The sequence below is a fragment of the Malaya genurostris genome, chromosome 2 (assembly GCF_030247185.1).
Source record: "Malaya genurostris strain Urasoe2022 chromosome 2, Malgen_1.1, whole genome shotgun sequence".
NCBI lineage: Eukaryota > Metazoa > Arthropoda > Insecta > Diptera > Culicidae > Malaya > Malaya genurostris.
This window is the reverse complement of record NC_080571.1, coordinates 136,379,842-136,405,002: the sequence shown is the minus strand read 5'-3', so window position 1 is coordinate 136,405,002 and position 25,161 is coordinate 136,379,842. Positions and strand designations below refer to the sequence as shown.

The 25,161-nt window shown below is 37.4% G+C and overlaps 1 protein-coding gene across 1 annotated transcript in view; it reads left to right on the top strand.

The window, feature by feature from the left end:
- The window catches only part of LOC131432090 (uncharacterized), a 278,579-nt gene that overhangs the window by 133,612 nt on the left and 119,806 nt on the right, over positions 1-25,161 (top strand). The window lies entirely within an intron of this gene.

Genomic DNA, 25,161 nt, shown 5'->3' with positions numbered 1-25,161 from the left:
GTTTCGAACACGAACTACACAAATGTAACCACTCTCTCTCTTCCACTGATCAAATTGAAATGATTGATCAGAGAAACTGTTAATCCTCAGATACGAGGTTTTGGATTTAAGAAACCGGAAATCGCATTACGAACCCATATTGGACTACTCGGAATCGAACCGAATTCTCGTTTTCCCTTTAGTAGTCCACATCTAACCGTCTCATATCCCCAAATCAACGAACTTCGGGTCAATGTTTGAATATCAAGAACATGAAAAGTAAGACGCATCGTCGCTTCGCGAGTCCAAAGGTCACGATACAGCAAAGAGAGACAGAATTGGAGAGAATAGGCAATCGGCATCTACGCAAGCGGCGCATTCTAAATAGTCGCCCAATGTTCATTCTTCCAACTTTAGGCAGGGAAAGAAAGCTAAATCGACCATATCGAAGTGATGGAAGCAAAATTGTTTATTGAAACCACGTGATTGCTACAACTGATCCATATCATATGAGAATTCCCTGTTTTTGATATCGTTCATTCTTTGCCTATGATATTAGTTAGATTATTAGCTGAAGTTTTCTTTTTCCTGAGTCCTGTTCTCTGGTACTGTCTTAGATAAATATCTTAATCTAATTAATGTTTTAGTGGTAGAATAAATGGTGATAGATTTACGGAATATTGGTATTTCTCTTATGTTTAGTTCACGATCTCTGGCGATGGCACGATCAACTTCATTTAGTTGTCTGTCGATGTCCTCTGCTGATTCTGGAAGGCGATCGTAGTTAATGTTATTGTCCACACTGCTGCTGAATGCTGACCAGTCGACATGATGATAATCACTTCGAGTATGTTGCTGGGTTTCAATACCGGACCCGATTTTCACCACAACAGGATAGTGGTCGGAACTGAGATCTTCAATGATGACAGGATGAGAGATGTTCTCAGCAAGATTGGTGAAAACAGGTCGATGATGGAGTAGGTCCCTGATCTGGCAACATACGTTGAACTATCCGGACTCAGGATAGTGTAGTAGCCGTTTTGAAGGTCGTCGTTCAGCATTGCTCCATTCCGATTATTTCTGGAATTTCCCCATGCTTGATGTCTGGCATTGATATCACCGGCGATGATGAATTTATTTCGTCCTCTTGTCAGCTTCTGCAGGTCATTTCTTAGTTGTGATTTAGTTCCTTGGTTCGGTGAGCACTGTCTAGAGCAGTATGCTGCGATGAATTTTATCCTTCCGATCGTCGTATCCAATTCAACTCCTAGCGACTCGATGAATTTCGTACCAAAGCTCGGAAGTACAGCAAACTTCACATCGCTTCACGACAAAAAATATGTAGAGATATTCGTGATGAAAATTACCAAATGATAGAAACACTTTTGGTATCAGGTTTTAAGATAATTTTAGTCGAACCCAATTCGTCAAGTCTCTAAATACTAACAAAGTACATTTTCGATATAGTAATCATTTGATGCATTATATTAACACTGCTCACTTATGATACAATGTACACCTTCCTACTTGATATTAATATATACCCTCCCTTTCATTACATAGTTTCATCACAGGCGGTAATTGTATGGAACTTCCATTGAATGTCAAACTGTATGTTTACAATCGAATGATGTCGAATCATGTCTAGTGCTTCGCATTGTATATTTTAACACTTCCCCGCAATTTGAACATTCAATACACTGAATAACTTTCTGTGATTTTAGGTAACCCCTAAATGAAAGCATCTGCTGGTTGCTCGACTTTCGCGATGAACTGCAGTTTTAGTTTTCCCCTCTTGATGAGTTCACGAATGAAGAAACTCTTATGTCCAAGTTTTTCATCTTTTGTTGTAATCTTGACTCTTGCGCAATGTTCATGCATGGAATAATGTCTTCCATTATAATTAATGGTTTTATGACTACATCTAATTCGTAGAGAAGCTAAGTTAACCACACACCTTCTATCGTATCTGAACCAAGTGCTGTCAGTTCGGCTTCAGTTGTAGATAAGCTGACTGTTGGTTGCCGTTTCGTTGATCACGAAACTAAATTACCGTATAATTGAAACGCGTATCTTGAAATAAATTCTCTCTCATCATTTTTACTGGAACTTACTTCTAACCGAAGTGATATTATCGCCGATAGCTTATCCAACAATCTATTTATTGCCAGTAAAACTCTGGGTTTATCCTAACCAGATTCCAAACGTTTTGCGACAACACCGGACTAGCTCACTTTTCATTCTAGACTCCGACTCTTGTCGATCCCGTTTCTGTCCGAAACTTTGCATTTTAAATTCTGTTTCTATTCGTAGAGAAGTTGAGTTAACCACACACCTTCTTTCGTATCTGAACCAAGTGCGGTCAGTTCGGCTTCAGTTGTAGATAAGCTGACTGTTGGTTGCCGTTTCGTTGATCACGTAACTAAATTACCGTATAATCGAAACATGTATCCTGAAATAAATTCCCTCTCATCAGAATCATTGCATAGTCTGAATTTACAAATCCTATGAAGTCAGGATAATCATTTTTGGCTGAATAAATGAATTTAGTACTACTCGTTCCCCGTAAATATCGCACTAAACGCTTTAAACATGACCAATGCCAGTCAGTAACATAGTTTGAATATTTACTCAATCTGTTTACCGCAACGCACATATCTGGCCTGGATGTCAACGAAAGGTATTGTAGGCATCCTAGCAGTTCCCTAAATGGTTTTTATGTAATTTTAGCTTCAGATTTCATTAATAAAAAGGCGGGTGGGTAATGTCAGAGACATAACTGGATGTCGTGAATACGAAAAAACTGACACGCTCCCATCACTTTTCCGAATATCAGTTAGTTGATTGATTGTATGAATTGTGCAAGCTTTTTTCTTTTTCAGTAATAGAGTTTGAAGCGATGCACGTACATTAAAGTACAGATTAGTTACATTAAACAGCTACTATTCTACAACTATATATTCCAATTGAATATTGAAACAATTCCTTTTTAATTTGCTAATATAGGAGGCTAGGTACGACAAATTTGTAGTTTATTTTTATTGAAGCTATGAAGTTCGAAGATGTCTGATTCTTCACGAAATTTCAGTACGAGACAATTGCAATGGTCTGGTCTAAAATGTATCGACGATCTTCGGTATGCAAGAGTCATTCTAATAATAATAATGATAGTAATAATAATGATAATAATAATAATAATAATACAGATTAACCTGTATATATGGCAACCCTGTTTCGCATGGCATATTTTCACACGACCCCATACTAGAATAAAGATGTGTTCAACATCATCACTTTCGCTTTGCCGTCCGTAATTGAATGTGTTAGTGACGGTACAAATCTGCCTTTCTACCGGTTTTCGGTGCCATCTAGCTGACGGTGTCTCGTACGTTCAGAGTAGCTGCTTTAACTTAAATGACGTTATTTCTCACATCACATTTCATTTTATTCCTGCTACTGGCAGCGGTGTACGGACGTCCCCTTTGTTAAAATATCGCAGAACGTGAAACAGTGAGACGATATAAAAGAGAGAGTTAGTAGAGCAGCAGCCAGTAATACTGAATTGGCTGTTAACAGCATCTTGTGGAATTTTGACGCAGAAACACACACACACACAGGAGGAACAGTTAAGGGCAGACAGACCCTATCAGCTTGGAGCGAAATCAATCTTCAGTTCAGTAACGCCATCAACGGCATCACATTCAACATATCATGTCAATTGTATGGGTGCACAGTGCTGCTATTTTGGCGCGCACGAATTTGACATTTATCTAATAAAAAGATGTGTTCAACATCATCACCTTCGCTTTCGCATTGCCGTTCGTAATTGAATGTGTTAGTGACGGTGCAAATTAATTAAACTTCCATCTTGATGAATCTTTTTGTAGGAAATATTGAGATCTGAGATGGTTTTCGTGTGTGTCTTGTTTCGGCAATGGGCCTAGCTGGACTTTTTGGCTGCCTTTCTACCGGTTTGCGGTGTCATTGTGCTGACGGTGTCTCGTGATTTCAGATCGGGAAACAATGAGACGACAGGTCCTCGATGTTGCTCTCGTGTGTCTTGTTTCGGGAACAGTTGCTCAGCAAATGGTAGGAAAAATGAACCACTCAACTTTTATATGGATGCTCTTGTATAGATGCAGACATCTCGCGTTCTGATTGGCTGGTGCTGTCATGGGTTAAATCAAACAGGTTTTTCAATAGTGTACTATTGAAAAACTTCAATGTTGTTGCAATACACGTTCAAGTTTCGATTCTATTGGTAGTTAGATTATATAAATCCTTCTACAGATCACTGAGCTATGAGCTTCCAAAATACGAGAAAGGCAAACTCGTCTTATGAATTATCTTCTTTGATACGCGTTTATACCAAATATTTCAGAAAAGTTTAATTTTTAACTATTTGAGAATATGTCACACAACTGAAAATTTTATCATAAAATTGTGATCATATTTCCGATGGCATGTAGCAAGAATTATGTTGATTCATTAGATATAACAGGAGATATTCACGATCAAAAACTTATCACTCTCTCAGAGGGTAAATTATGAAAAGGCGCCTCATAGTAAAGTAAGTCGTATTCACGACAAAATTTCAATCATTTAATTCCTAAAATCATTATTATCAATCTATTGGTAGTTAGATTATATAAATCCTTCTACAGATCACTGAGCTATGAGCTTCCAAAATACGAGAAAGGCAAACTCGTCTTATGAATTATCTTCTTTGATACGCGTTTATACCAAATATTTCAGAAAAGTTTAATTTTTAACTATTTGAGAATATGTCACACAACTGAAAATTTTATCATAAAATTGTGATCATATTTCCGATGGCATGTAGCAAGAATTATGTTGATTCATTAGATATAACAGGAGATATTCACGATCAAAAACTTATCACTCTCTCAGAGGGTAAATTATGAAAAGGCGCCTCATAGTAAAGTAAGTCGTATTCACGACAAAATTTCAATCATTTAATTCCTAAAATCATGATTTATTTTTATTTCTACAGAAAGTTATACTTCCAACATATCTTTCATTTGGAATACTTGAATAAGCATTTTTATTATATTGGTTTCAGTCCCTCGGATACACCACTGTCCAAGAGATATTTTATTGCAATGCGTCAAATATATCTTGAATCGAATGCTTAAATTGTAGATGTTGTGAGGAATTTCTTCTTTACATCGTACAGCCGCTTTTGCTGAGTAGTCTGAATAACACGAAGGTAATTTTCTCTCAATTTGACTTCGACGCAATGAATACCTTTCGTCGCCGTTCTTCAGCTTGACCTTCATTAGTGCTTTCATAATCACTTTCTGCAAGAACCCGAACTGTCACTGAGAAAGATAGCAAAAATGGAAGGAGTAAGTGAAAAAGCCGTGCGAGATGTTATCAGGAAGTTCGGTGAGGATAAACCGAAAACGTGTCGAAAAAAGGTCCTGCTAACCCTCAGTTGGATAAACGTATACTGAAGGCGTTCGAGCAAAAGAAGGAGGTTTCAGTTCGGGATGTGGCCAAAAAAGTGGGCACTTCGAAGTCAAATGTTTTCGTGCTAAAGACCGTTTGAATCTTCGAACCTATAAGAAGCAGGAACAACCAAAACGTAGTCCAAAACAAGAAGCATCGATCAGGCCGATGGTTCGAAACCTGTACAATACGATTCTTGCTGGAAATTTGAACTGCATAATAATGGACGACGAAACCTACGTGAAACTCGATTACAAATCCTTGCCGGGACCACAATATTATACAGTGCGAGAAGGGTAAGTGTTAAACCAGTTCGAGACATCGATTGAAGTCGAAAAATTTGGTAAAAAAAGCATGGTCTGGCAAGCAATTTGTAGCTGCGGTAAGATTTCGAAACCCTTCCTCACCACTGCCACTACTCGAAATCAACGGTAAAATGGTGTACTACCAAAATGTCACTTTCGTTCCAAAAGATATGAATCCACCAAATTGCCCACAACTTCGACCAATTGAGGAATTTTGGACATTAGAGAAGGCACATCTTAGGAAACATGTCCCGGCAGCCGGAACCATTCAACAGTTCGAAAAAGTTTGGAAAAAAGTGTCAAAACTTGTCGCCAAAAAGTCTGTACGGAATTCAGTGAGGAACGTTCGCAAGAAGGTGCGCCAGCTAGTCTACAATGGCTAAGTAGCAAATGTTGAGAATAATATTCTGTTGTTGTAGTCTAATATTATCAGAATATCGAATAAAATAACACTTGTGAATTATTTACAGCGAAATCAAAGTGCGTCCATACTTTCTGGGACAGTTTTTACTCCTTCCAGTTTCTATTGACGTAACGTATATGTTTGTTCTATTCGTGTTATTTCTATTGACTAACGTATATGTTCGTTCCATTCCACAAAACTATCATTTGCATAACCTATAAATATAAGTTTCCGAAGACTTTCTAATAATTCAGTTTCGATTGTTTCTTTGGCTGTTCTTCGTACGGAGTACAGTCTCTTTTAATTCCATTTATAGAGCTGTTAATAAGATATGTTTCTGCATATAATGTATCTCCCCACATATCTTTACTTGAGCCACTGTTGTATAGCATTTATACTACTTCTTCCTTGAATGTTTTCTTCATAAAAGCAATGCCTTGGTATTACATTCCTGTAGTGGAATTTGACCTTCTGTTTCAACAGACTTCGCAGCTGATTCAGAGTGTACAGAACCAGTGCATGGCTAGTGCAACGATTCTACTGACACCACGAATCCTTCCAGGTCGGGGCTCGAACATGTTCTCTTCATACGTTCGCTTAATCCGTTTTACTAATTTTCCTTGAATCTGTTATATATCTCGTATTTCTGCTTTATTAAATTCACCTTAAGAATGTCAGTGAGGTCATCGATAAATGTTACAGAATAAAAAAACATCCGAGTGTATGATTTACAATGGACGCTGAAGTTGTTTGGATTTGACCGTAGCTTGTTTGCACGTTTCACAAGTTAGTCGTACTTTTATCTGTAGAAGTTTGATTGATTCCCTCAACCATTCTTTTCCTAATTAGTTATTCTGAACTTGCATTGCTCAAATGTCCGAGCCTTTCATGCCAAAAAACTCGCTTTCCTTCAACAAAAAATGCAGAACATGTTTCATTTTCCATCGATTTTTTGTTCCGAAGTAAATTAAAGGTGGAACAAATCATCCATCAAACTTCCCGAAGGAATAGTTTCGTCTTCGTACTTGAAAAGAACCTTTTCAACGATAAATGAGATTTTTGTAACGTGTTTAGTGCCCTTATAACCGAAAGGAGATTCTAACACTTATATTTTTATTTTACCAATCTTCGTGGCTCGATGATTCTCATTCGATTTTGCCGTAGAGATGTCGATCATTTTTTTTTATATCTTTGACGTCATCCAGCATACTGCAATCGATGGCCATGCCATTGCTTGCTTCTGAATCTACAATAAATTTGATCATTTTGTTGTGATTCACCTTGATAGTCATTGCACGATTTTGTCGTGAATACGACTTACTTTACTATGGGGCGCCTTTTCAAAATTTACCCTCTGAGAGAGTGATAAGTTTTTGATCGTGAATATCTCCTGTTATATCTAACGAATCAACATTATTCTTGCTACATGCCATCGGAAATATGATCACAATTTTATGATAAAACTTTCAGTTGTGTGACATATTCTTAAATAGTTCACAATTAAACTTTTCTGAAATGTTTGGTATAAACGAGTATCAAAGAGGATAATTCATATGGCGCGTTTGCCTTTCTCGTATTTTGAAAGCTCATAGCTCAGTGATCTGTAGAAGGATTTATATAATCTAACTACCAATAGAATCGAAAATATTCAACTTGAACGTGTATTACAACAACATTGAAGTTTTTCAATAGTACACTATTGAAAAACCTGTTTGATTTAACCCATGACAGCACCAGCCAATCAGAACGCGAGATGTCTGTATCTATACAAGAGCATCCATATAAAAGTTGAATGGTTCACTTTTCCTATCATTTGCTGAGCAACTCTCCCCGAAACAAGACACACGACAGCAACATCGAGGACCTGTCGTCTCATTGTTTCCCGATATGAATGCACGAGACACCGTCAGCACAATGAAACCGAAAAAGGCAGCCAAAATGTCCAGCAAGGCCCATTGCCGAAACAAAACACACACGAGAACCATCTCAGATCTCAATATTTCCTACCAAAAGATTCATCAAGATGGGAGTTAAAATAATTTGCACCGTCACTAACACATTCAATTACAAACGGCAATGCGAAAGCGAAAGTAATGATTTTGAACACATCTTTATACTAGTTTACAAATATGCCGTGCGAAACAGAGTTGCCACAGATCAATATGTATTTTTGTCGCGAGTACTTTCGTATGCGGCCGAAAACAAAAATTGTTAGAACAAATGTTTCCACTTGATTTGCGCATTCTACTTTCCAGGCGTATCAGAACTGGCTAAACTTAAAGCAATTCTAAATATTTCTTTATCACAGTGATGTGGTCATCCTGAAAAGGACGGGGTTTTCAACGGATGGCCAGCTGCAGATGACGAGGGATGATTTTCGTTTTCGTTGTCATGGGCAGCGTTACCGGTCAACTCCAACACTTCGGCAACCAAGTACTCCATCACTGCCGCCAGATAGACCGATGCACCAGCACTGACACGCTCGGCGTAGTTCCCCTTCCGAGGCAAACGATGGATTCTGCCGCCAACTGGGCACTTCAGACCAGCACGGTTTGAGCGGGACTTTGCCTTGCCCTTAATTGTTCCTCCACAGCTCGACGACCCATTCAGTATTACTGGCTGCCGCTCTGCTAACTCTCTCTTTTATATCGTTTCACTGTTTCCCGTTCTGCGTATAGGAAAGGAATTCTAACAAAGGGGACGTCCTACCGTGCTACCACTAGCACGTATAAAAGGAAATGTGATGTGAGAAATAGCGTCATTTAAGTTAAAGTAGCTACTCTGTACGTACGAGACACCGTCAGAACGATGGCTCCGAAGACAGGTAGAAAAGCAGATTTGTACCGTCACTAACACATTCAATTACGAACGGCAATGCGAAAGCGAAAATGATGATGTTGAACACATCTTTATACTAGTATGGGGTCGTGTGAAAATATGCCTTGCGAAACAGGGTTGCCATATATACAGATAAATCTGTATTATCATTATTATTATTATTATTATTATCATTATTATTATTATTATTATTATTATTATTATTATCATTATTATTATTATTATTAGAATCACTCTTGCATACCGAAGATCGTAGATACATTTCAGACCAGGCCATTGCAATTGTCTCGTACTGAAATTTCGAGAAGAATCAGATATCTTCGAACTTCATAGCTTCAATAAAAATAAACTACAAATTTGTCGTACCTAGCCTCCTACATTAGCAAATTAAAAAGGAATTGTTTCAAGTTTGGAATATATAGTTGTAAAATAGTATCTGTTTAATGTAACTAAACTGTACTTTAATGTAGGTGTATCGCTTCAAATTCTATTAGTGAAAAAGAGGAAAGCTTGCACAATTCATACAATCAATCAACTAACTGATATTCGGAAAAGTGATGGGAGCGTGTCAGTTTTTTCGTATTCACGACATCCAGTTATGTCTCTGACATTACTCACCCGCCTTTTTTTTCGCTTCATGAATTTCTCCTTCTCCTTTGCCACAAACTTTTCCATTAGAATAACATTTGTTCTTGAAGTGTCTGATCTCGTTGCTACCGATGCACCGTGTAACTCGCCATTTCGGTGTGTACTTAAAAGCTAAAGTGATGTTTTTCTCCTCAGTCTGTTTCTCTTCCCCGGATTTTGCATTCAGGAATATTCTGATGATGTCAGAATCCGATTTTGCATACAACTCTTCGTTGGAAAGTATCAGAAAGGCTCCTCTAACGTTATTGAATCTGTCTGGTATAGCGATGATTAAAGCGTGTATTCTCGCTGCATGACCTACGATGTATCCCATCTAATCTAGATCTCGAATGATCTTAACATATTCATCGGAAATTTCGTCGTATAACGATTTCATCTAAGGCTTCGATATCCTCGACCAGCCTTTTTTTTAATGGCCTTTCAGTATTTTCTTGCGGTTTCTAGGCCCCTTCTACTGGTTCTTAGAAGTCCTTCGTTGGTGTGCGAATCCGCGTATGCATGAGTAGAATTTTTGTCAAACGGTGTTTCATCCGACACTTCCATGCAGCAAATGCAGTTTTCGAAACATCGAAGAACCATTCGCGGCTATCGTTATTATTATGAATTATCAGATTGGTGAGCTCGAGAGTTCCCCTCTCGTAGTCACCACTGCTTCTTGCTGTGTCAGATCACCGACACTCGAAGTAATTCTAATTATTAAGCACGTCGTTGCTCGTTGCACCTGTGTCTTGTCCGAAACGTTTCTGCTGCTTTCTGCTGGATCCCACTTCTAACCGAAGTAATATTATCGCCGATTGCTTATCCAACAATCTATTTATTGCCAGTAAAACTCTGGGCTTATCCTAACCAGATTCCAGACGTGTTGCGACAACACCGGACGAGCTCACTTTCCACTCTAGACTCCGAATCTTGTCGATCCCGTTTCTGTCCGAAACTTTGAGTCATAAATTCTTTTTCTATCCGAAACTACCGGGATTCCACTTATAACCGAAGAAAATAAGGTGATTGATTGTTTCTCTAACAATCAAATCCAATTTAAATTTCTTTTCGAAATTACCGAGTCCCCGAAGTACTTCTGTTTTCAGCTAAATCCCACTTTTAGTTATAGTGCTGTTATTTACACCGATTGTTTAACCAATAATCTATTTATTGTTTATTTACTACTCATCGGGCTCTATTTCGACTTGAAATTCGATCTCGAATCCGTCTCAAACGTTTTTTGTCGTGAATACGACTTACTTTACTATGGGGTGCCTTTTCAAAATTTACCCTCTGAGAGAGTGATAAGTTTTTGATCGTGAATACCTCTTGTTGTATCTAACGAATCAACATAATTTTTGCTACATGCCATCGGAAATATGATCACAATTTTATGATAAAATATTTAGTTGTGTCACATAAACTCAAATAATTCAAAATTGAACTTTTCTGAAATGTTTGGTATAAACGAGTATCAAAGAGGATAATTCATAAGGCGCGTTTGCCTTTCTCGTATTTTGAAAGCTCATAGCTCAGTGATCTGTGAAAGGATTTAAATAATCTAACTACCAATAGAATCGAAATTTTTCAACTTAAGCGTGTAAAGAAAAAGCATTGAAGTATTACAATAGTACACTATTGAAAAACCTGTCTCATTTGACCCATGTCAACACCAGCCAATCAGAACGCGTTCTGAGGAAGAGAACAAAATATCTGCTGCGTCGTTCGAGAAAAATGTTCCAAACAGTGTTCAATATCGTAGTGAATTCCACAATTTGGTCCTTCTGAAAGGCAGGAATGAATCCCGTACAGCATCCGGATAGTTTCTTTCATTAAAAATGCAAATCCGACATGAAATATCGAAATTAAAATTCTGTATGCTGCTATTTTTATGGCCGTTAGGACCGCCCATTAGTGAAAAAGCTACAAACAAAATCAGGTAAAAACAGGCCTCTCAACAAAAATTGGATCAGTTTGGATTCTATCGCCACTGCGAGCAGATGTATTTTGTGTCGTTTGCAAAGCTAGTTTCGCTTCCGACAAAAGCGATTACGTCACAGCTGCCAGTCATTCGCATTGGTGAAAAAGCAACGCTGGAGAGCATTACACAAAATCAGACAGTCTAATGGCTCTAAAAGTTTTCTAAAGAACTATTAGGATTTCTTGCTCGCAAATCGAAGAGAAATATCCTCAGTTTAGTGCAAATCTAGAACTGTTTGATTTGATTTTTGCACTTTTCGCTGTGTGAAATTCACAGTAATCTAGATCAAGTGAAGCCTTCTTTGTTTTTGTGACAAATGTGGAAAAGGCAAGGGGAGGACGCTTAGAACAATGTGCCAATCACACATTAACACAATGCGTTGGTGCATTTATCAATATTGGCACTTTCGTTTTCATACAGTGGCACAGTTGCGGCACACAAAGGGCACAGTTTTGACAAGTAGCTGTTTCATGGAGCACAGCGTGGCACACTTAGACTCACAGTATATCACGGATGTTTTTAGAGGCACAATATAGTTTGTGTTAAGCGACTCTCCCCTTGGGAAAAGGGGAATGCTTGCATAATCCATACAATTGATCAACTAATTGATATTCGGATGTGTTAAGGAACATTTCAGTTGTTTTCGTATTCACGATATTTAGTTATGTCTCTGGCATTACGCACCCGCCTTTTTTTTGGAATCTGTTTCTATCCGAAACTACCGGTTTCAATTTCTCTCCGAAACTACCGGATCCCCCTTCTAACCGAAGTACTGGTGCTCCCTTCCACTTCTAACCGAAGTTAATAATACGAACGATTCTTTTTCTAACAATAAATGTGGTCATGCCAGGAAAACCCTATACCCATTCTAACCGGACAGCGACTACCTGTTTCTGTCCAAAACTTCTTTGCTCGTCGATCTTCGTTTCTGCACAAAAAGTATTTTGAATTCTGTTTCTAACTGAAACTGCTGGTCCAATTTCTCCGAAACTACCGAATCGCCCTTCTAACCGAAGTACTGGTGCTTCGTTCTACTTCTAACCGAAGCAAATAATACGACCGATTGTTTTTCCAACAATCAATGTGGTCAATACCAGGGAAAAACCTATATTCTGCAACTGATTGTTTATCCAACAATCTAAACTTTTAGTTATATTCGTATTCACGACATCCAGTTATGTCTGTGACATTACACACACGTACTTTTTTCTCCGGAAAACCAAACTGTGTTCCGCGCCTGTCTGTATCGTTCCTTGTTCGCTCTTGTGCGGTGTTGCCACATACTCGCCCTTTCGTGCATTTTTCTCTTCGACCAATTATCCGCCGTCAAACCAGTCGTTTCTTCGATTCGATAACCTCGTACCTTGTGCGGTTCTGCAGTGCTGCACGGGTACAAATGCATTATCAGTACTCTGACTGAGAAAGCATGATAATAATGAAGCATTACTTTTCATGAGATCATGCCTATTACTAATTATTTTATGAGCAAAGTGATCAATATCATGAGCAATAACTCATTTCTCATTAATATTTTCATGATTTAAATCATTTTGATCATAATGCCATTTATAATAGGCATGATCAGGCGCGTACACAGGGGGGGGTTTTAGGGGTTCAAACCCCCCCCCCCCCCCGAAACAAAAAATTATAACCCATGGGAAACATTGTGATATAAATTGTACATGTGTTGATTTATCACCATGTTCTAAAACCCCCCCCCGAAAATTTTCTCTGGCTACGCGCCTGGGCATGATCATGAGAAGAAGACATGTTTCATGATTTTCATAATTTCTTAATCATGGTACCGGCAGTGGAATTTTATCCGTATACTTATGGCGACCTTATATTCCTTCAACCATCTTCAAAAGTCGCGGCGGTCTTGCGCGACGGGTGTTGTGCACCGTCGATAGTTTTGAGCGCATACAAATCGCGACAAGATAGTGTTCAAAATCTATGTTGGCACTGCGGTAGGTGCGGACGTGGATGACGTCGGAGAAAAATCGCCTGTCGATGAGAACGTGGTCGATTTGGTTTTCCTTACAATGGCCGAGAAAATTCGTATTTGTATTACAGTGTTCATGTCGGTACTCTGGACCATCTTGTTAAACGGCATCCGTAAAAGAATTCCGAAAAAAAAATCGCTGCTGGTGTGCAGAGCGATTTCTACTTCGCGTTAGGCGTCTTTTCGGAGCTAATATTTGCATATCTCCAGCTGGAATTAGTACCGTGAAATTTCTCTTTAATACATGTTTGAAATGATTTATTAATTTTTAGTTGGTTTGACGTAAAGCCGCCATAACTAAGTTCAGTTTTGCAATGACTGAGCGGAAACATATATTGGAGAAGCCAAATGAATGAAAAATTAACAGAAAAAATTATTTATTGGAAAAAGATATGCGCTCAGAGACAGGACGCTGTGCATACGCGCTACCATTTCGCCACTCTGAATCTTGTTTTAGTCACTCTAAAACGCCAGTCAGACACAGTAGCACGTACATCGAACATGGTCTACATTCTGGCCGTCACCCGACCGATACCTTACTGAACACTATCTTTTGGCGATTTGTATACGCTCAAAACTATCGACGGTGCCCAACACCCGTCGCGCACGAACGCCGCGACTCTTGAATATGATTCGAGGAATATAAGGTCGCCATAAGTACACGGATAAAATTCCACTGTCGGCACAATGATTAATATATTATGAAAATCATGAAACATGTCTTCTTCTCATGATCATACCTGTTATAAATGGCATTATGATCAAAATGATTTAAATCATGAAAATATTAATGAGGAATGAGTTATTGTTCATGATATTGATCACTTTGCTCATAAAACCATTAGTACTAGGCATGATCTCATGAAAAGTAATGTTTCATGGTTATCATGCTTTCTCAATCAGAGTACTGGTAATGCATTTGTACCCGTGCAGCAATGCAGAACCAATCAGAGTACTGGTAATGCATTTGTACCCGTGCAACACTGCAGAACCGCACAAGGTGCGAGGTTATCGAATCGAGGAACGGTTTTAAGGCGAATGGTTGGTCGAAGAGAAAATGCAGGCGAGGATGTGGCAACTTCGCACAACCGTTACCGACACCACTCTTATATATATATATATATATATATATATATATATATATATATATATATATATATATATATATATATATATATATATATATATATATATATATATATATATATATATATATATATATATATATATATATATATATATATATATATATATATATATATATATATATATATATATATATAAGAGCCAATATATTTTTTTATAACCTCTAATTTCGTAAAGCGCTAGTTCTTAACAGTTTGAGCACCTCGGAAAAAGTCCCTATGCAAAATATTAACTAAATCGGACACGGGTAAGGGGTGCTGCCTGGCGGTTATGGTTTGAAAATTTTCCATCTTGAAAAAGCACCGTATAGTGGAGTACATGAAATTTCCGAAATCGAAAATTTGTTTGATGTCAAAAGTCTTAAAATTGCATGAAACGTCGAGATTTAGTGTTATCCCAAAATTTTTTTATATTAAATATCAACTTTCTGGGAATTTTGAGATTTTTTCTAAGCCCCAGAAAGTGGATTTTTTCAAAAAAAATTCCAGATTAGCTATATGGAACAATGGGTAGAACTTAATCGTGAATATCTCGACTTGTATTTATGGCAGCAACATAATTCTTTCACTATTTTATCAAAAATATGATCAGGAATTTAGGACAATATTTTGACCAGTATGAGATAACTACAACCAACTCAAATATTAGGTTTTCTCAAAATTTGAAAACAACGCGGAAAACTCTTTACTTTCGCTTGGGTTTTTCGCGCAAGGATGACGATTTTAAGGTAGTCAGGCACATATTTTCAACTGACTGCGCATAAAAGAGGAACCGTGGTCAAAAATCGATCAATCATTCTGTGTTTTGTTTTCAACGAGTACACAGTTAAAACTTCGATACATACGAGTGAATTGGAGAAGATGTCGCTTAAAGCGGCCGATTGTGAGAGAGACAGTTCAGGACGGTCCGTGAAGCGGAAGAATACTACAAGTTCCAGAGATACATCTGTCAGCCATATGTCAGTGGCTACAATGAACACCAACGCTTCAATGGATATTGATACCAATCCGGATGCCGATAATGACACTTGGAAAACAGTGACCAGGAAAATCAACCTTCACCGTTGATGGTTGCCAATGCAGATTATCACTCATTGCGGAAGGCTCATTGGATGTCGCACCAACATTCAATCTATCCCCCGTTGTGCAAACTGTTCTGAGCCCCATGAAGCAACCGAACGAGCTTGTCCGCAACGTGCTGAGTTCCTGAAAATAAGAAAACAAGCTACACCTCAGCGACAACCATCGAAGAAGAAGGTTCCACCTGTACCATCTGTACTGCCATTGGACCCAGTGAATTTCCCCCAGGCTGAATAATCTACGGGATCCTATACTTCCGTCACCTGGTTTCAAAACTACTGATGATGGCTCAACTGTAAACTGTATTCCGCTATTTACTTCTGTGGAGTTGATGAAAATTTTCGTCGACATGAGCTCTGCGCGCTCCGTGGTTGCAAGACGAAAATGGAGCAGATTCAAGTGCTCGGTTCGTTTATTATCCAATACGGTGTGTGAAACATTAAAAGTGATGAATTGGAATTCCTGCTCAGTGCGTTCAAAGTAAGTTGAACTATCGGACTTCGTAAGAACACAAAACGTCGATGTGTGTGTTATCACGGAAACACATTTGTCACCGAAGATGTCCTTCTCAATACCGAAATACATCATCATTCGCCTGGATCGAACCCATTCTAGGGGCGGTGGTGTTGCGATTGCAGTCAGAAGCGGTGTGAAGTTTGCTGTACATCCGAGATTTGGTACGAAATTCATCCAGTCGCTAGGAGTTGAATTGGCTACGATGATCAGAAGGATAAAATTCATCGCAGCATACTGCCACCGAACCAAGGAACTCAATCACAACTAAGAAATGATCTGCAGAAGCTCACAAGAGGACGAAATAAATTCATCATCGCCGGTGATATCAATGCCAGACATTAAGCCTGGGGAAATTCCAGAAATAATCGAAATGGAGCAGTGCTGAACGACGATGTTGCCAGATCAGGGACCTGCTCCATCATCGACCTGTTTATCACCAATCTTGCAGAGAACATCTCTCATCCTGTCATCATTGAAGATCTCAATTCCGACCACTATCCTGTTGTGGTGGAAATTCGGTGGTGCCATCGCCAGAGATCGTGAACTAAACATAAGAGAAATACCAATATTCCGTAAATCTATCACCATTGATTCTACCACTAAAACATTAATTAGGTTAAGAAAAATTCATCGAAGGCAGTACCAGAGAACAGGACTCAGGGAAAAGAAAACTTCAGCTAATAATCTAACTAATAATAATAATTATTCTAAACCTTTTTGGAAATTGTCTAAACTTCTTAAAAAAGCCAAAACCGATACCACCTCTTCGCCTGGATGACTGTTTGTTCACCAGTTGAAAAAGCTACTGCTTTAGGTCAACACATTGTTAGATCCCACCGTCTCGGTCAAGACATGGTCAGTTGCATCTATTTTCAATCAATGTTTGGTCCTTAGTTACTTATCCCTCTAGTTGGAAAGTGGTCAAAGTGACCTCAATAAAAAAGCCTGGAAAGGATCCCACCTGTCCGAAGAACTATCGTCCGATCAGTCTCTTATCTTCACTGTTCAAAATGTTCGAAAAAACAATCATGTCCCGTTTGTTAGTTTTGCAGACTCCAATAACACTTTTCCGGAAGAATCATTTGGGTTTAGAAGAGGTCGTTCTACTATTCACCAGTTGGTCAAAGTCAATAACACTCTCTCAAGAAATAAAGCTGTTTCGAAAACATCTGGCATGATTTTGTCAGACGTTGAAAAAGCGTTCGACAATGTCTGGCACGATGGCCTAATTCATAAAATGCATGATCTCTACTTCCCAACCTATCTAGTCAAAATAGTAAAAAACTATCTGTCAAACAGAAATTTCGAAGTCATTGTTAACAACTTATTATCGGATAAATTTCATGTTTCCGCTGGTGTACCTCAAGGTATCCTTGGCCCAATATTATTCAATATTTTCACGTCAGATAGTACTCTCACTGTTTGCCGATGACATGTCCGTCATCTACAAAGACCGCGTAATTCGTTCATTAGTAAACAAAATGCAGAGAGGAATGGATGTACTGGTTGATTATTTCAGCAGTTGGAAATTATGCATCAATGGAACTAAACCTCAAGCTGCCATACTTCCCCACTATAAATCTCCCCGACTTTTCCCACCTGAGAATAACAAAATTTAAATAAATGGATTGGTTGAATGAGGCAGTTTATCTAGGACTGACCATGGAGAGCATGTTTCTCTTTAGGTCACATGCTGACAAAATAGTGTTAAATGCAATATTTTATTGAGATCTCTCCACCCATTGATTAACAGAAAATCTAAATTATCAACTCAAAACAAACTAGCTGTTTATAGGCAAATTGTTTATCCAGTCATTAAGTATGCAGTTCCAGTTTGGAAAAATTGCCATGCCATGCAATTAGGTTAGGTTAGTTCAGGTTAAGTAGATAAAAATATACAATTTCAAGGATATAAATCGAAACATGAAATAAAAGTCACTAACAATTTAGGATTGAAACAATAAGAAATAAAAAATTAAAACATAGACTAAGCATATAGTACCATAGATGTAAAGTTATAAACTGTATCACTAAAATATTGTAGCCACTGTATATAAATGTTGACAAAAAATGGACAATAAATAAAATATTTAATGTAAAAATAATGAAAATCGATCATTTCTTCTTGTGCGTTGAATGGAAGCAGACGTCGTGGGAATGATTTAATCAACAAGCAGCTTCGAAGAATGCACCTTCTGTGTGGTTAAAAACCTAAAACGCTCATTTCGCAACTCTCATTTGGACCTCAGTCGTCCAGTGGAGGCAGTTGGCAATGAAAGCATACCTTTTTTTGTGGTATAAAGCCTCGAACGCTTAGGTCGTGCTTTCATTTGGACTTCAATCGTCTGGTGGAGCAGTCGGCAATGCTTTCATTTGGTCTTCAGTTGTCAGGTGGAGCAGTCGTCAGTAATGAGAGCAGACCTTTTGCGTGGTATAAAGCCTCAAACGCTCAGGTCATGCTCTCATTCGGTCTTCGGTCGTCAGGTGGAACAGTCGTCAATAATAAGAGCAGACCTTTTGCGTGCTATAAAGCCTCAAACGCTTAGGGCGTGCTTTCATTTCGACTTTAATCGTCGGAAGCAGCAGTCGTCAATGCTTTCATTTGGACTTCGGTCGTCAGGTGGAGCAGTTGGCAATGAAAGCAGACCTTTTGCGTGGTACAGAGCCTCAAGTCAGCGGTATCCATTGGAAGCCAATGGTATCCATAGGAATTTGAACTAAACTCGTCATTCTCCATCACGAACGCCTTCATAAAAGATTCTTTTCAGAACCACCATTATTTTATCACAAGGAACTATTCTGGTTATTTCGTAATATTCGTGTGTCAGAATGTTTAATGTAACTAATCTGTACTGTAGTTTAGGTGTATCGTTTCAAATTCTAGTAGTGTAAAAGGGAAAAACTTCCACAATTCACTCTATCGATCAACTAATTTATATTATAAAGTAAAGGGTGATTTTTTAAGAGCTTGAGAACTTTTTTAAACAATAAAACGCATAAAATTTGCAAAATCTCATCGGTTCTTTATTTTAAACGTTAGATTGGTACATGACATTTACTTTTTGAAGATAATTTCATTTAAATGTTGACCGCGGCTGCGTCTTAGGTGGTCCATTCGGAAAGTCCAATTTTGGGCAACTTTTTCGAGCATTTCGGCCGGAATAGCCCGAATATCTTCGGAAATGTTGTCTTCCAAAGCTGGAATAGTTACTGGCTTATTTCTGTAGACTTTAGACTTGACGTAGCCCCACAAAAAATAGTCTAAAGGCGTCAAATCGCATGATCTTGGTGGCCAACTTACCGGTCCATTTCTTGAGATGAATTGTTCTCCGAAGTTTTCCCTCAAAATGGCCATAGAATCGCGAGCTGTGTGGCATGTAGCGCCATCTTGTTGAAACCACATGTCAACCAAGTTCAGTTCTTACATTTTTGGCAACAAAAAGTTTGTTAGCATCGAACGATAGCGATCGCCATTCACTGTAACGTTGCGTCCAACAGCATCTTTGAAAAAATACGGTCCAATGATTCCACCAGCGTACAAACCACACCAAACAGTGCATTTTTCGGGATGCATGGGCAGTTCTTGAACGGCTTCTGGTTGCTCTTCACTCCAAATGCGGCAATTTTGCTTATTTACGTAGCCATTCAACCAGAAATGAGCCTCATCGCTGAACAAAATTTGTCGATAAAAAAGCGGAAACCGAACACTGATTTTGGTAATAAAATTCAATGATTTGCAAGCGTTGCTCGTTAGTAAGTCTATTCATGATGAAATGTCAAAGCATACTGAGCAAAAAATAATGCATGAAAATCATAACCTCAAAAAATCTGAGCAAATACTAATGCATGAAAATCCTAACCTAAAAAAAATCACCTTTTATAAAGTAAGAGTGTCAGTTTTATTCGTATTCACGACATCCAGCTATGTCTCTGACATTACACACCTGTACTTTTTTTTCGAGATGAAACTAAATTTTGACGTTTCATGCAATTCTAATACTTTAGACATAAATTTTTTTTCGATTTCGGAAATTTCATGTTTCGCCCACCATGTTATATGATATAATCAGGGAGGCAAGTGACCGGGAAAATCGGGAAATTGGTTTTACCGGGAAAAATCGGGAAAAAGCCGGGAATTTTAGTGAAAAACCGGGAAAAATATTACTAGCCCAAATATGAGGAACAATTGTTGGCATTATGATTTTTTTATTCAACAATTGAAAAGTAGGAGCCTATACCAGGCGTTTGAGTGAAATCTTCAGTCAAAGTGTTGAAACAACTTATTGTCCCATACAGGTTCTATATTGAACAATCCATTGCAAATTGGGCTAACATCCCCATGTCTCGTCCAAAGATTTTGTAAGGGTTTAACAGCAGTTTTAAATTAATCAGAAAGAAACATTCTTAGCTGTTATCAAAAACAGCACAATGGAAGCTCATTTTGAAAAATAAACATAATTTGGATACTGTTGGATTCATTAAGATTTAGAATAAATATTCAACACACTTGGCAAAGTATCAAGATAACATCGGAAATTTTTTTCATAAAACTATTCAAAATTCTTAGGACTTTGACTATCTTGAGAACCTTAGAATATGGTTTGATTTTTTTAGTGAATTTATGTTTAAATTTGTTTTAAAGGTCCTCAACTAGAGATTTGTTTAATTTGTAATACTGAAGTCAGTTTGAGTAATGAAATGTGAAATTGATCTTCTAGAACTAGATCAATTGTAGAAGGATTTATCATAGAAGATAAATTAGTTGGGCTATTTGGAAATAAAACTGGCAAAAAACCAGTTCAGCGTTCATCATAAAGAACTCGCACTTTCTGATTACTTCACGAGAGATGCTTAGCATTTAGAACCCTATTAGGAAAAAGTAGATCGATATCTAGTCCGTTCTTGCAGCTATAATCTGACTTATTTGCTCATCAACGCATGCGTAAACTCATCAAATCGTAAACATGCTGCATTTCAAATATGAGTTAATATGAAATTTCCGAAATCGAACTTTTTTTCAATGCCAAATGTCTTAGAATTGCCACAAGAAAGATTGCACTAGTAGAAAAACCATTTGATTGATAAATAAATATGAATATAGTTTATATTTAATAGTTTAGTTCGTATCTACTATTCGAAAAATAAGAGACAGCTTCCCTCCACTATTCCACTCACGCTGCTCGGAAACGCGGTATTACAATTATATAATATTATGTTGTTTTATATTATATTCCATTACATTAAATTGTATTGTCTTATATTATTTTGTATTGTATTGTATTGTATTGTATTGTATTGTATTGTATTGTATTGTATTGTATTGTATTGTATTGTATTGTATTGTATTGTATTGTATTGTATTGCATTGTATTGTATTGTATTGTATTGTATTGTATTGTATTGTATTGTATTGTATTGTATTGTATTGTATTGTATTGTATTGTATTGTATTGTATTGTATTGTATTGTATTGTATTGTATTGTATTGTATTGTATTGTATTGTATTGTATTGTATTGTATTGTATTGTATTGTATTGTATTGTATTGTATTGTATTGTATTGTATTGTATTGTATTGTATTGTATTGTATTGTATTGTATTGTATTGTATTGTATTGTATTGTATTGTATTGTATTGTATTGTATTGTATTGTATTGTATTGTATTGTATTGTATTGTATTGTATTGTATTGTATTGTATTGTATTGTATTGTATTGTATTGTATTGTATTGTATTGTATTGTATTGTATTGTATTGTATTGTATTGTATTGTATTGTATTGTATTGTATTGTATTGTATTGTATTGTATTGTATTGTATTGTATTGTATTGTATTGTATTGTATTGTATTGTATTGTATTGTATTGTATTGTATTGTATTGTATTGTATTGTATTGTATTGTATTGTATTGTATTGTATTGTATTGTATTGTATTGTATTGTATTGTATTGTATTGTATTGTATTGTATTGTATTGTATTGTATTGTATTGTATTGTATTGTATTGTATTGTATTGTATTGTATTGTATTGTATTGTATTGTATTGTATTGTATTGTATTGTATTGTATTTTATTGTATTGTATTGTATTGTATTGTATTGTATTGTATCTTATTATATTATATTATATTATATTGTATCACGAGTTTCGGCATATACTGGCCGATTCATAACACATGGATCAATAAGTCCCGAGACTAACAATGGAAACAACATTTTTTTTGCCAATTTTTTTTTTATTCATCAACATAATCACCTTTTAGGGTGATACAATGGTTCCAACGTTTTTCCAATTTTTCAATACCATGTTTATAAAAAAAATTATCTTTCGCTTCAAAATAAGCTTCAGTTTCATCGATGACCTCCTCATTTGAGCCAAATCTTTTTCCCTGGAGCATTTTTTTGAGATCAGCAAAGAGCCAGTAGTCACTGGGGGCTAAATCTGGCGAGTATGGGGGTGGGGAAGCAGATCAAAGCCCAATTCGTTCAATTTCGCCATTGTTTTCATCGACTTGTGGCAGGGTGCATTGTCTTGATAAAAAGGATTTTTTTTCTCTGCATGTGCGGTCGTTTTTTTGCGATTTCCTCCTTCAAACGCACCAGTAAGTCAATATAATAATCACTGTTGATCGATTTACCTTTTTCGAGGTAGTAAATGAAAATCACGCCATGCGTATCCCAAAAAACTGACGCCATGACTTTGTCAGCTGACTGCTGCGTTTTCGGACGCTTCGGACGGCTTTCGCCAGCTGTGCGCCACTCATATGACTGCCGCTTCGACCCTGGAGTGTAGTGATGTATCCACGTTTCGTCCATGGTCACGTAACGACGCAAGAAATCTTATGATATCTGTGTCATCTCAGCAATCTCACGGAGCTTCACTTTACGAACTTTCATTATAATGTTTGTCACTTCACTCACATTTTCCGGTGTAACGGCTTCCACAGGTCTACCCGAGCGTTTCGCGTCATTTGTGTCGGTACGACCACGTTTAAACTCGGCGAACCACCGACAAATCGTTGCTTTTGATGGACAAGAGTCCGGATAACATTTTTCAATCCATTGTTTCGCTTGCACGGTGTTTTTACTCATTAAAAAACAATGTTTTATCAAAACACGAAACTCGGTTTTTTCCATTTTTTAAACAAACTACAAAACGACTTTACTCCAACCTCGATAACTCAGCTGTTTCTGGTCGGATCGACTTAAAATTTTGACCCGTTTCAAGCAAAGGTTAGTACTCTAGAAAGAGGTGGTTACTGGTTTACTACGAGCGCCATCTCTGCTTTAGGTTCGGGACTTATTGATCCATGTGTTATGCTGGGTCACATAACAGTTCAACATAAACTGTTATGTATTGACGAGTCAAAGACGAAACATAAAGTATGTAAAAATCGTTTATGTATTTGCACCGAAGTGCAATCGTACATTGCACTTCGGTGCAAACATAATAAGTGTACTGCAAGTAGCAGAAACTTTATGTCTGCCTAGTGGTTTATGTTGAACTGCTGTGTCACATAACAGTTCAACATAAACTGTTGTGTACTGACGAGTCGAAGACGAAACATAAAGTATATAAAAATAATTATGTGCCCTATGCACAAAAATAGTTTAACTCCTAAAATGGTCATTCTTTCGTTCTTTAGTATAGATGCACCGTTACAATTGGGTAAGCGAAGCAGTAAAAGTTTAAAAATTCACACAAACAACTGATATGAACGATTATCTATATTCGGAAGTGTTCAGGATGGTATAGCCAACTCGTCTTTCTCATATTTCAACTATTTTACGAGGACTTAATTCTGTTAACTACAGGCTTTGTCGATCATTCTGCTTCTTCATTGTCAGTCGTTGATCAGTAAATACCGAAGATTGGTCATTCATGATGGTTGCGAAAAAAAGGCGGGTGGGTAATGTCAGATACATAACAGGATGTCGTGAATACGAAAACAACTGACAGGTTCCTTAACACTTCCGAATATCAATTAGTTGATCAATTGTATGAAATTGTATGTAGAATTTGAAACGATGCACCTAAACTAAAGTACAGATTAGTTACATTTAACATTCTGAAACACAAATATTATGAAATAACCAGTATAGTTCTTTATAATAAAATAATGGTGGCTCTGAAAAGAACCCTTTATGAAAGCGTTTGTGATGGAGAGTGATGAGTTGAATTCGAATTCCGATGGATGCCGCTGACTTCCGTCATCTAATTCCAGGCTGAACTGTTGTACGTGGGTGCGATACTGATATGGTTGGTGTAGGTGTAGCGTTTACAACCGATTATAATCTTCCAATAAAGAAAACATTAATTCGATGGGTTGATCAATGATACAATATGCTTAATTTATTGAACGAAACTATCAATATGCTATAGGGAATCGGTTCTAGCATTCAGAAGGGTCAAATTGCGTAATTCTCTACGACATTAAACTCTGGAACATTTTTCGCAAAAACATAGAAGGCTTCACTTGATCTCGATTACTGTGAATTTCACACAGCGAAAAGTGGACAAATCTAACCAAGCTGTTCTAGATTTTCACTAAACTGAGGATATTTACCTTTGATTTGCGAACAACAAATCTTAAAAGTTCTTTAGAAAACTTTTGAGCCATTAGAACGGCTGATTTTGTGTAATGCTCTCCACCGTTGTTTTTTCATCAATGCAAACGACTGGCAGCTGTGACGTAATCGCTCTTGTCGGAGACGAAAGTAGCTTTGCAAACGACACAAAATACATCTGCTCGCAGTGGCGATAGAATCCAAACTGGTCCAATTTTTGTTCTTTTTACGTGGTTTCGTTTGT